The sequence below is a fragment of the Triticum dicoccoides genome, chromosome 1B, assembly GCF_002162155.2.
Source record: "Triticum dicoccoides isolate Atlit2015 ecotype Zavitan chromosome 1B, WEW_v2.0, whole genome shotgun sequence".
NCBI lineage: Eukaryota > Viridiplantae > Streptophyta > Magnoliopsida > Poales > Poaceae > Triticum > Triticum dicoccoides.
In genome coordinates, this window is record NC_041381.1 from 418556553 (window position 1) to 418569465 (window position 12913).

General features: G+C 44.7%; 1 pseudogene; it reads left to right on the forward strand.

Annotated features, from left to right (window-relative positions):
- Positions 1–910: 910 nt before the first annotated feature.
- On the forward strand, positions 911–2934 carry LOC119306035 (annotated as a pseudogene).
- The last annotated feature ends 9979 nt before the right edge of the window (positions 2935–12913 follow it).

Genomic DNA, 12913 nt, shown 5'->3' on the forward strand with positions numbered 1-12913 from the left:
AGGCGAGGCCCTAGCTACGGCGAGGTTGTACACACGAGTTTACGAGTTCAGACCCCTCTCGGAGGAGGTAAAAACCCTACGACTCGGTGCCCTGAGGCGGTCGACTGGAATATGGGTGTGTGTGTTACAAGGGGTGCGAACCTCTGTCCCAGAGGAGGGGGTGGCTTATATAGAGTGCGCCAGGACCCCAGCTCATCTCCGTTACGGGGGTTCAATGTACATTAAGACAGGGCGTTACTGGTAACGCCAACTATAAAGTGTATTCAATGATCTTTAAGTTTACGGAGTGAACGCCTGACCGTTGTTCTCCTGAGTGACTCCAGGTCTTCTGTACTCCAAGTGGATTCATGTATGGTCGAATGACTCCATCCAGGTCGAGTGAAGTGGGAGTATCCGAGTGAGGTGACTTGGTCGAGTGGATTGCACTCGGTGGCTTCAGTTGATACTTCCTGTTGTGTTTTGAATGTCTTTGCTTTTAGGGTAGTGACCTTGGGTGGGGTGTATAGGTCAGGCCTATGACCCTATCCTAGGTCTATGGCATCGTTAGTACTCTAGCCACAAATGTGATGATTTTAAGCAATTAACTCACCTGAGGGAGTACTTAGTCAAACAGAGATGACACGGTAATTAGTCAAACACAGATGACACGGTAATCATTCGGCATCAAACCGAGCAAAAGTCCTGTAGTGACGCGACAAGCGAGTTCAGAACAACCTGAGCTTCCAAGTTGACCGACCGGTCGATCGGCTCCTCCGTGTCCCACGTCGCTGTCGCCTCCCGCCTGTGGCTTCATCCTCTTCCCACGGGCCACGGCGACGCGCCACCGTCTCCCTCCCGTCCCCCGGGTTCGAGGTCTCCTCTACATATGAGCTACTAGAATAGTTGAAACCCGCGCGTCGTCAACCGCAAGTTCCTGGTGCGAGCTCCAGGAAGCGAGGAGGAGCTAGCGACGATCGATCGATCGATGGAGGTGGCGGTGGCTGTGGAGGAGGAGAACACTAGGAAGGTGTTCGTCGTGGTGCCGGCGGAGCGCAGGGCGGGGCGGTCGACGCTGTCGTGGGCTCTCGGCCATCTCTGCGGCGGAGCCACCACGGTGGTCGTCACGCACGTGCACGTCCCGCCGCAGATGATCCCCGTCAGTACGTGCTCGCCTTCATCTCACATGGCATCTGCAAGTGCATCGTCGGTGACCTTTTCTTTCCATTCTTGATTATCCATCTCCATCAGTGGGAGCCAAGTTCCATGCCAGCAAGCTGAGCTCGGAGCAGGTGAGCTCCTTCAGAAGGATAGAGCGCGACAAGGCGGACAAGATGCTGGACGACTACGTTCATCAGTGCCGGAAAGCCAAGGTACTCCGTTTTCTTCCGGCTGAACGTTGAAACGTTTTCCATTTCTTCAACACTCAGCTTCTTAACACAAGGTTGAAAGGTTTCATCTGCTTATCAGCTTGCACAATGTCTGTAAACTCCAGGTGAGCTGTGAGAAGCTGGTGATCAAGAAGGAAGATGTCGCCTCCGGCCTCGTCGAGCTCATTGGCTTGCGCGGGATCGCCGAGCTGGTTGTTTCGGCTGCCGCGGACCGGCAGTACTCCACGTATGATATCCTCCTGACACTACTGACGGAACTCTGTTTCTTGCAAATTCAGACATGCTCTGTATGTTTTTATAAGTTTTAATAAAAAGATGATTATTCAGAAGCTCAATTTTCTTGTTTTTGGTTTCAGAAAACTGGACAGACCTGTCTGCAGGACAGCAGCAGCCATAATGCAGCGAGCTGATCCATCATGCAAGATCTGGTTCGTCTGCAAGGAGCAGTTAATCTGCACCAGGTAAAAAAAAATCCGATGTCGGAGCTATCTATTTTTTTCTACTGGTGAGACTAATTGAAAACGGTGTTTCCAAGATCTATGATCCAGAACTTTCAGCAATTTACCTTAGGAAACTGACTCGGATTTCCACTGTAGGGAAACTAAAGTAGAGATCGCATCATCTGCTGTCAATGCACCATTGCTCCCTAATCCTGGCCATGAAGTCCTTCATTTGTCAACTCACCGGGAAGAGGTGAGTCAGATCATTCAACAACTTCTCCTGAATTTTCGAACACTGCTTTTTGCAAGAATGTCAGGATGGCACGCTTCTGAACTTTGTTCTCTCTTCTAGGATGACGATGACGTTGAGGTTGAATTGGGGTTCTATGATGAACTCAGGGAGGCATGCAGAGCAGCCGAGGACCTGATGAACAGAGCTCTGAACGAATCCCGCAGGCGCCAGAAGGCAGACGAAGAAGTGGCCGCATCTCTCCAGAAAGTACAACTCCTTGTCACAAACCCAAATTCATCGTGAACAAGCCAATTCAAGTTGGAAACATTTTTTGATTCAGAACCTTGCATTGCAGGCCAAAGAACACGAGGAGCTGTACCTGGAGGAGGTGAAGAAGAGGAAGGAGCTCGAAGCAGCCCTGGCGAGAGCAGAGAAAGAAATTTCAGAGCTACCACAGGCAATCCAGCGGGACACGATCGACGAGGAATCCGAGGAGGCGAGGGCGACGATATCGGCCCTGGGATTGCAAAGCACGAGCAAGGAGGAACCGGAGGCGGTGCTCTGGCACTGCCAGTGCCAGTGTCAGTGTCAGAGGAAGCTGGCCGCGTCGTCTCCGTCGTCGGTCATCATACCATGGTCGCCTCGTGCCGACGAAGACGGGTTCACCTGCGAAGCTGGCGTGGTCGGGTGCTGCTGGCTCGACGGGATGCCGTCGCCGGCTTCGCCCTACCGCTCCGTGCTGCGGTCCAGGAATACACGAGGCAGCAGCAGCGGTGCCCGTTTCCTTGAACCGCCTTGGCAGCTTCTCCTTGGATTTTTCTTCGTCCATCGTATGCATCGCTTGTATATATACACGGGCACTAGGTTTTTAGTTCGACACTGAAAAGCATGAAAATTTTACAATACCTCAGGCGACATGAAACTAAGATGGCGATGTCTCACAAATTTCCAAATAAACGTTTGGCCTGAAACAAAAAGAAGACAAAAAATTCAATTATGGTCTCCAATGAGTGAATAAAATAGGGTCTGTTTTTTAAGACGCAAATTCAATTGTCAAATGTACTGAGTTTACCGAAAACACTGTCCGACTGAATGAAGGAGGGTCTGTTTTTTAAGACGCAAATTCAATTGTGAAATGTACTGAGTTTACCGAAAACACTGTCCGACTGAATAAAGTAGGGTCTGTAAAGTACATATTTGTTTTTTTTCCTAGAATACGCATAAGCATGCGTATCATTGCATTACAAAGAAACCGGATACAACGTCTTTCTGTCATTACAACGGTAATCACAAAGATAAGCAACCACACACACGACCACGCTACATCCTTTTCAAGTCGGGTCACAACTAACGCCAATTGCCTCAACAACAAAACCAAGACATGAGGACAACACAGACCAACGTACCACCATCCAATGCGTCAAGAGGAAGTCGGCAAGTGGACGACAGGGCCTGGGCAGACCCAGTGGAGGTGCCGTCGAGAGGGCACGATGATGTACATTGCGCCCTGGAGACTGAGCAGTAGGTGACTCAAGCAACAACAACCAGACTCCTGAAGGAACAAGAGAATGCCTCCAAGCAGGGGACGACGCCATGACACCGCCGTCGTCTGGTCTGAAGGCCAGACCAAGGGTTTCCCCCGAGCACGAGGGAGGGAGTCAGGTTGGGGTCAAAGACAACGCCTCCATGAAGGGTAAGACGCCCGCAAGAGTCGCCATTGTCAGCCGCGGACATCATGAAGTAGGATTTCTCCCAACCCCAGAACACAAATCCCCAAATCTACGGGAGATGCTCAAGCGAGCCGGCCACCGCAGCGGGAGGGAGAGCATCTCGTAGCTCCACATCCGCCACCACCAAGCCATCGAGACCAAAAATAGGGCAATCAAAGTACTTATTTGTAAGTTTGTTAGTGTGCGGAGATCTGAATTCTGCTATGTCAAATGCATGCCGTACAAAAAAGGATCAAATTTTCTCACAGTTTTCGAATTTGTGACAACAGAGTGCACCTAAACTTCCCTTGGATCCAAGTCTCGTCTAGATTTTATGGGCGTGTTTTTGACAAGCCTTTGTGACACATCTGTAGGGAAACGTAGCATGCAAATTTAAAAAAATTCCTACGTTCACGCAAGATCTATTTAGGATATGCATAGCAACGAGAGGGGGAGAGTGTGTCTACATACCCTCATAGACCAAAAGCGGAAGCGTTTGACAACGCGGTTGAGATAGTCGAACTTCTTCTAGCTCCGACCGATCAAGTACCGAACGCACAATACCTCCGAGTTCTGCACACATTCAGCGCGATAACGCTCCTCGCCTCTTGATCCAACAAGGTGTCGAGGAAGTAGATGAGTTCCGTCAGCACGACAGTGTGGTGACGGTGATGGTGAAGTGATCCGCGCAGGGCTCGGAAATACGCCCTAGAGGCAATAATAAAGTTGTTATTTTATATTTCTTTATTCATGATAAATGTTTATTATTCATGCTAGAATTGTATGAACCGGAAACTTGATACATGTGTGAATGCATAGACAAAACAATGTGTCCCTAGTATGCCTCTACTAGACTAGCTCGTTGATCAAAGATGGTTAAGTTTCCTAGCCATGGACATGAGTTGTCGTCTGATAACAGGATCACATCATTAGTGAAATGATGTGATGGACAAGACCCATCTGTTAGCTTAGCATAATGATTCTTCAGTTTTATTGCTACTGTTTTCTTCGTGTCAAATATATATTCCTCCGACTATGATATTATGCAACTCCCGGACACCGGAGGAATGCCTTGTATGCTATCAAACGTCACAACGTAACTGAGTGATTATAAAGATGCTCTACAGGTATCTCCAAAGGTGTTTTTTGCGTTGGCATGGATCGAGATTAGGATTTATCACTCCGAGTATCGGAGAGGTATCTCTGGGCCCTTTCGGTAATGCACATCATATGAAGCCTTGCAAGCAATGTGACTAATGAGTTAGTTACAGGATGATGCACTACGAAACATAAAGAGACTTGCCGGTAACGAGATTGAACTAGGTATGAAGATACCGACGATCGAATCTCGGGCAAATAACATACCGATGACAAAGGGAATAACTATATTGACATTGCGGTTCGACCGATAAAGATCTTCATAGAATATGTAGGAACCAATATGAGCATCCAGGTTATGCTATTGGTTATTGACCAGAGAGGTGTCTCGGTCATGTCTAAATAGTTCTCGAACCCTTAGGGTCCGCACGCTTAACGTTCGATGACGATAGGTATTATATGAGTTATGTGTTTTGGTGACCGAAGGTTGTTCGGAGTCCCGAATGAGATCACGAACATGACAAGGAGTCTCGAAATGGTCGAGAGGTAAATATTGATATATTGGAAGGTTATCTACGGACACAGGAATGGTTCTGAAGTGGTTCGGGGATTTTTCGTAGTACCGGAACCCCCCAGGAAAGTTAATGGGCCTCATGGGCCATAGTGGAGAGGAGAGGGCAGGCCACGGGAGGTGCTCCCCCCTTTCCTTCTCCCTCTCCACTTCTTTCCCATTTCCCCCTCTTCATAAAAAGGAAAAATAGAGGGGGAGGGGGGAGGGGCGAATCTTACTAGGAGTGGAGTCCTAGTAGGATTCGCCCTCCATGGCGCGCCCCTTTGTGGCCGGCCTCTTCCCCTCCTCCTTTATATATGGGGGCGGGGGGCACCCCAAAGCACATCTATTGTTTAGCCTTGTGCGGTGCCCCCCTCCATCATTTTACTCCTTCGGTCATATTGTCGTAGTGCTTAGGCGAAGCCCTGCGGGGATCACTTCACCAACATCGTCATCACGCCGTCGTGCTGACGGAACTCATCGACTCCATCGACACTCTACTGGATCAAGAGTTCGAGGGACGTCGTCGAGCTGAACGTGTGCAGAACTCGGAGGTGTCGTACGTTCGGTACTTGATCGGTTGATTCGAGAAGACGTTCGACTACATCAACCGTGTTAAGTTAACGCTTCCGCTTCGGTCTATGAGGGTACGTGGACACACTCTCCCCTCTCGTTGCTATGCATCTCTGCTACTTCATGAGCTTGCGTTGGTTTTCCCTTGAAGAGGAAAGGGTGATGCAACAAAGTAGCGTAAGTATTTCCCTCAGTTTTGAGAACCAAGGTATCAATCAAGTAGGAGACGACGCACAAGTCACCGAATACCTGCACAAACAATCAAGAACTTGCAACCAACGCGATAAAGGGGCTGCAAAAGTGAGATCTGATAGAGATAGATAAACGGTAAAGTAAATATATTTGGTATTTTTGGTTTATAGATTGGAAAGTAATGATTGCAAAATAGTAGATCCGAAACTGGCAAGATGTAAACAAGATTCAATATAATGAAAAAGAGAGACCCCGGGGCCAAAGGTTTCACTAGTGGCTTCTCTCGAGATAGCATATATTACGGTGGACGAACAAACTACTACCGAGCAATTGATAGAAAAGCGCATAGTTATGATGACATCTAAGGCAATGATCATGAACATAGGCATCACGTCCGTGTCAAGTAGACCGACTCCTGCCCGCATCTACTACTATTATTCCACACATCGCCCACTATCTAGCATGTATCTAGAGTATTAAGTTCATAAAGAACGGAGTAATGCATTAAGCAAGATGACATGATGTAGAGGAATTAACTCAAGCAATATGATGAAAAACCCACCTTTTTATCCTCGATGGCAACAATACAATACATGTCTTGCTGCCACTACTGTCACTGGGAAAGGACACCGCAAGATTGAACCCAAAGCTAAGCACTTCTCCCATTGCAAGAAAGATCAATCTAGTAGGCCAAACTAAATCGATAATTCGAAGAGACTTGCAAAGATATCAAATCATGCATGTAAGAATTCAGAGAAGAACCAAATAATATTCATAGAATCTTGTTCATAAATCCACAATTCATCAGATCTCGGCAAACACCCCGCAAAAGAATATTACATTGAATAGATCTCCAAGAACATCAAGGAGAACTTGGTATTGAGAATCAAAGAGAGAGAAGAAGCCATCTAGCTAATAACTATGGACCCGAAGGTCTATGGTAAACTACTCATGCTTCATCAGATAGGTAATGGTGTTCATGTAGAAGTCCTCCGTGATCGAATCCCCCTCCGACAGATCGCCGGGAAAGGCCCCAAGATGGGATCTCACGCGTACAGAATGTTGCGGCGGTGGAAAAGTGGTTATTGTGGCTCCCCTGATGTTTTTAGGGTATAAGAGTATATATAGGCGAAGGAACTAGGTCAGGGGAGCTACGAGGGGCCCACAAGGGTGGGGGACGCGCCCTCCTGCCTCGTGGCCTCCTCGTTGCGTCTCCGACTTCATCTCCAAGTCTTTTGGTTTGCTTTCGGTCCAAGAAAGATCATCGCGAAGGTTTCATTCCGTTTGGTATTCCTTTTTTGCAAAACTCTAAAATAGGCAAAAAAACAGAAACTGGCACTGGGCCCTCGGTTAATAGGTTAGTCCCAAAAAGAATATAAAATAGCATATTAAAGCCCATTAAACATCCAAAACAGATAATGTAATAGCATGGAACAATAGAAAATTATAGATACGTTGGAGACGTATCAAGCATCCCCAAGCTTAATTCCTGCTCGGCCTCGAGTAGGTAAATAATAAAAAAATAGAATTTTTGATGTAGAATGCTACCTAACATATTTATTCATGTAATTTTCTTTATTGTGGCATGAATGTTCAGATCCGAAAGATTCAAGACAAAAGTTTAATAGTGACATAAAAACAATAATACTTCAAGCATACTAACAAAGCAATCATTTCTTCTCAAAATAACATGGCCAAAGAAAGTTATCCCTACAAAATCATATAGTCTGGCTATGCTCTATCTTCATCACACAAAATATTTAAATCATGCACAACCCCGATGACAAGCCAAACAATTGTTTCATACATTTGATGTTCTCAAACTTTTTCAATCTTCACGCAATACATGAGCGTGATCCATGGATATTGCACTATAGGTGGAATAGAAGGGTGGTTGTGGAGAAGACAAAAAAGGAGTAGATAATCCCACATCAACTAGGTGTATCGACGGGCTATGGAGATGCCCATCAATAGATATCAATGTGAGTGAGTAGGGATTGCCATGCAACGGATGCACTAGAGCTATAAGTGTACGAAAGCTCAAAAAAGAAACTAAGTGAGTGTGCATCCAACTTGCTTGCTCACAAAGACCTAAGGAATTTTGAGGAAGCCCATCATTGGAATATACAAGCCAAGCTCTATAATGAAAAATTCCCACTAGTATATGAAAGTGACAACATAGGAGACTCACTATCATGAAGATCATGGTGCTACTTTGAAGCACAAGTGTAGAAAAAGGATAGTAACATTGCCCCTTCTCTCCTTTTCTCTCTTTTTTTATTTGGGCCTTCTCCTTTTTTTTATGGCCTCTTTATTTTTTTATTTTTTTTTATTTTTTATCCGGAGTCTCATCCTGACTTATGGGGAATCATAGTCTCCATCATCCTTTCCTCACATGGGACAATGCTCTAATAATGAAGATCATCACACTTTTATTTACTTACAACTCAATACTTAGAACAAAATATGACTCTATATGAATGCCTCCGGCGGTGTACCGGGATGTGCAATGATTTAAGAGAAACTGACTCTGGGCCCTCGGTTAATAGGTTAGTCCCAAAAATAATATAAAATAGCACATTAAAGCCCATTAAGCATCCAAAACAGATAATATAATAGCATGGAACAATCAAAAATTATAGATATGTTGGAGACGTATCAATCTCCTAGATAGATCTTGCGTGAGCGTAGGAATTTTTTTGAAATTGCATGCTACTTTTCCCAACATAGGCATCATGGGAATAGATTTATCTGATGATCTACTTTCCAAATTGAGAGAAGGTACAATTACCTCATCAAGTTCTACTTTCCTCCCACTCACTTCTTTCGAGAGATACTCCTTCTCTAGAAAGGTTACATTTTTGGCAACAAAGATCTTACTTCGGATCTGTGGTAGAAGGTGTGCCCAACAGTTTCTTTTGGGTATCCTATGAAGACACACTTCTCCGATTTGGGTTCGAGCTTATCAGGCTGAAGCTTTTCACATAAGCATCGCAACCCCAAACTTTAAGAAACGATAGCTTAGGTTTCTTGCCAAACCATAGTTCATACGATGTCGTCTCAATAGATTTAGACGTGCCCTATTTAACATGAATGCGGCTGTCTCTAATGCATAAACCCAAAACGATAGTGGTATATCAGTAAGTGACATCATAGATCGCACCATATCTAATAAAGTACGGTTATGACGTTCGGACACACCGTTACGCTATGGTGTTCTAGGTGGTGTGAGTTGTGAAACTATTCTAGATTGTTTTAAATGAAGGCCAAATTCGTAACTCAAATATTCACCTCTGCGATCAGATCATAAAACTTTTATTTTCTTGTTACGATGATTCTCCACTTCACTCTGAAATTCTTTGAACTTTTCAAATGTTTCAGACTTGTGTTTCATTAAGTAGATATACCCATATCTGCTCAAATTGTATGCGAAGGTCAGAAAATAATGATACCTACCGTGTTCCTCAACACTCATCGGACCGCATACATTGGTACGTATTATTTTCAATAAGTCATTGGCTCGCTCCATCGTTACATAGAACAGAGTTTTACTCATCTTGCCCATGAGGCATGGTTCGTAAGTATCAAATGATTCATAATCAAGTGATTCCAAAAGCCCATCAGAATAGAGTTTCTTCATGCGCTTTACACCAATATGACCTAAATGCCAGTGCCACAAGTATGTTGCACTATCATTATCAACTTTGCATCTTTTGGCATCAATATTATGAATATGTGTATCACTACGATCGAGATTCAATAAAGCATTAACATTGGGTGTATGACCATAGAAGGTTTTATTCATGTAAACAGAATAACAATTATTCTCTGTCTTAAATGAATAACCGTATTGCAACAAACATGATCCTATCTTGTTCATGCTCAACGCAAACACCAAATAATATTTATTTAGGTTCAACCCTAATCCCGAAAGTGTAGGGAGTGTGCGAGGATGATCATATCAATCTTGGAACCACTTCCAACACACATCATCACTTCACCCTCAACTAGTCTCCATTTATTCTACAACTCCTGTTTCGAGTTACTAATCTTAGCAACCACATAGGTATCAACTACCCAGGGGCTACTACGAGCACTAGTAAGGTACACATCAATTACATGTATATCAAATATACATTTGTTCACTTTGCCATCCTTCTTATCCACCAAATATTTGGGGTAGTTCCGCTTCCAATGACCATTTCCTTTACAGTACAAGCACTCAGTTTCAGGCTTAGGTCCAGCTTTGTGCTTCTTCACGGGAGTGACAACTTCCTTGTTATTCTTCTTGAAGTTCCCTTTCTTTCCCTTGCCCCTTTTCTTCAAACTAGTGGTCTTGTTAACCATCGACACTTGATGCTCTTTCTTGATTTCTACCTTCGCCGATTTCAGCATTGCGAAAAGCTCGGGAGTCGTTTTCGTCATCCCTTGCATATTATAGTTCATCACGAAGTTCTAGTAGTTTGGTGATAGTGACTAGAGAACTCTGTCAATCACTATCTTATCTGAAAGATTAACTCCCACTTGATTCAAGTGATTGTAGTACCCAGACATTCTGAGCACATGCTCTAGCTGAGCTATTCTCCTCCATCTTGTAGGCAAAGTACTTGTTAGAGGTCTCATACCTCTCGACACGGGCATGAGTCTGAAATACCAATTTCGACTCTTGGAACATCTCATATGCTCCGTGGCGTTCAAAACGGTTTTTGAAGTCCCGGTTCTAAGCCGTAAAGCATGGTACACTAAACTATCAAGTAGTCATCATATCGAGCTTGCCAAACATTCATAACGTCTGCATTTGCCCCTGCAAATGGTTTGTCACCTAGCGGTGCATCAAGGACATAATTCTTCTGTGCAGTAATGAGGATAATCCTCAGATCACGAACCCAATCCACATCATTCAACTTTAGTTTTCTATAGGAACATATCAATAAACATAAGGGAGCTATAACGCGGGTTATTGATCTACAACATAATTGGCAAATACTATCAAGACTAAGTTCATGATAAACTGAGTTCAATTAATCAAATTACTTAAGAACTCCCACTTAGATAGACATCTCTCAAGTCATCTAAATGATACGTGATCCAAATCAACTAACCCATGTCTGATCATCACGTGAGATGGGGTAGTCATCAATGGTGAACATCTCTATGTTGATCATATCTACTATATGATTCATGTTTGACCTTTCGGTCTCCAGTGTTCCGAGGCCATGTCTGTACATGCTAGGCTCGTCAAGTTTAACCCGAGTATTCCGCATGTGCAAACTGTCTTGCGCCTGTTGTATTTGAACGTAGAGCCTATCACACCTGGTCATCACGCAGTGTCTCAGCACGAAGAACTGTCGCCATGGTGCATACTCAGGGAGAACACTTATACCTTGAAATTTTAGTTAAGGGATCATCTTATAATGCTACCGCCGTACTAAGCAAAATAAGATGCATAAAGATAAACATCACATGCAATCAAAATATGTTACATGATATGACCATCATCATCTTGTGCTTTTGATCTCCATCTTCAAAGCATCATCATGATCTCCATTGTCACCGGATTGACACCTTGATCTCCATTGTAGCGTCGTAGTCGTCTCGCCAACTATTGCTTCTACAACTATTGCTACCGCTTAGTGATAAAGTAAAGCAATTACATGGCATTTGCATTTCATACAATAAAGCGACAACCATAAGGCTCCTGCCAGTTGCCGGTAACTTCTATAAAACATGATCATCTCATACAACAACGTATATCACATCATGTCTTGACCATATCACATCACAAACATGCCCTGCAAAAACAAGTTAGACGTCCTCTACTTTGTTGTTGCAAGTTTTACGTGGCTGCTACGGGCTTCTAGCAAGAACCGTTCTTACCTACGGCACAAAACCACAACGGTGATTTATCAAGTTTGCTGTTTTAACATTCAACAAGGACTGGCCGCAGTCAAATTTGATTCAACAAAAGTAGGAGAAACAGACACCCGCCAGCCACCTTTACGCAAAACTAGTTGCATGTCCATTGGTGGAACCGGTCTCATGAACGTTGTCATGTAAGGTTGGTCCGGGCCGCTTCATCCAACAATACCGCCGAATCAAAATAAGACATTGGTGGTAAGCAGTATGACAGTCACCGCCCACAACTCTTTGTGTTCTACTCGTGCATATCATCTACGCATAGACCTGGCTCGGATGCCACTGTAGGAAAACATAGCATGCAAATTTCAAAAATTTCCTATGCTCACGCAAGATCTATCTAGGAGATGCATAACAACGAGAGGGGGAGAGTGTGTCTACATACCCTCGTAGACCGAAAGCGGAAGCGTTTGACAACGCGGTTGATGTAGTGGAACTACTTCTAGCTCCGGCCGATCAAGTATCGAATGTATGGCACCTCCGAGTTCTGCACACGTTCAGTGCGATGACGTTCCTCGCCTTCTTAATCCAGCAAGGTGTCGAGGAAGTAGATGAGTTCAGTCAGCACGATGGCATGGTGACGGTGATGGTAAAGTGATCCGCATAGGGCTTCGCCTAAGCACTACGAAGATATGACCGGAGGTGTAAACTGTGAAGGGGGGCGCCGCACACGGCTAATAATAGTTGTTGTGTGTTCTAGGTGCACCCTCCCCACATATATATATATAGGTGGGAGGGGAGGAGAGGCATCCAAGGGACGCCCCAAGTAGGATCCGAATCCTACTTGAGGTTTCCCAAGTGGCGCCCCTTACCTTGTATAAACAAGGGGGGAAGGA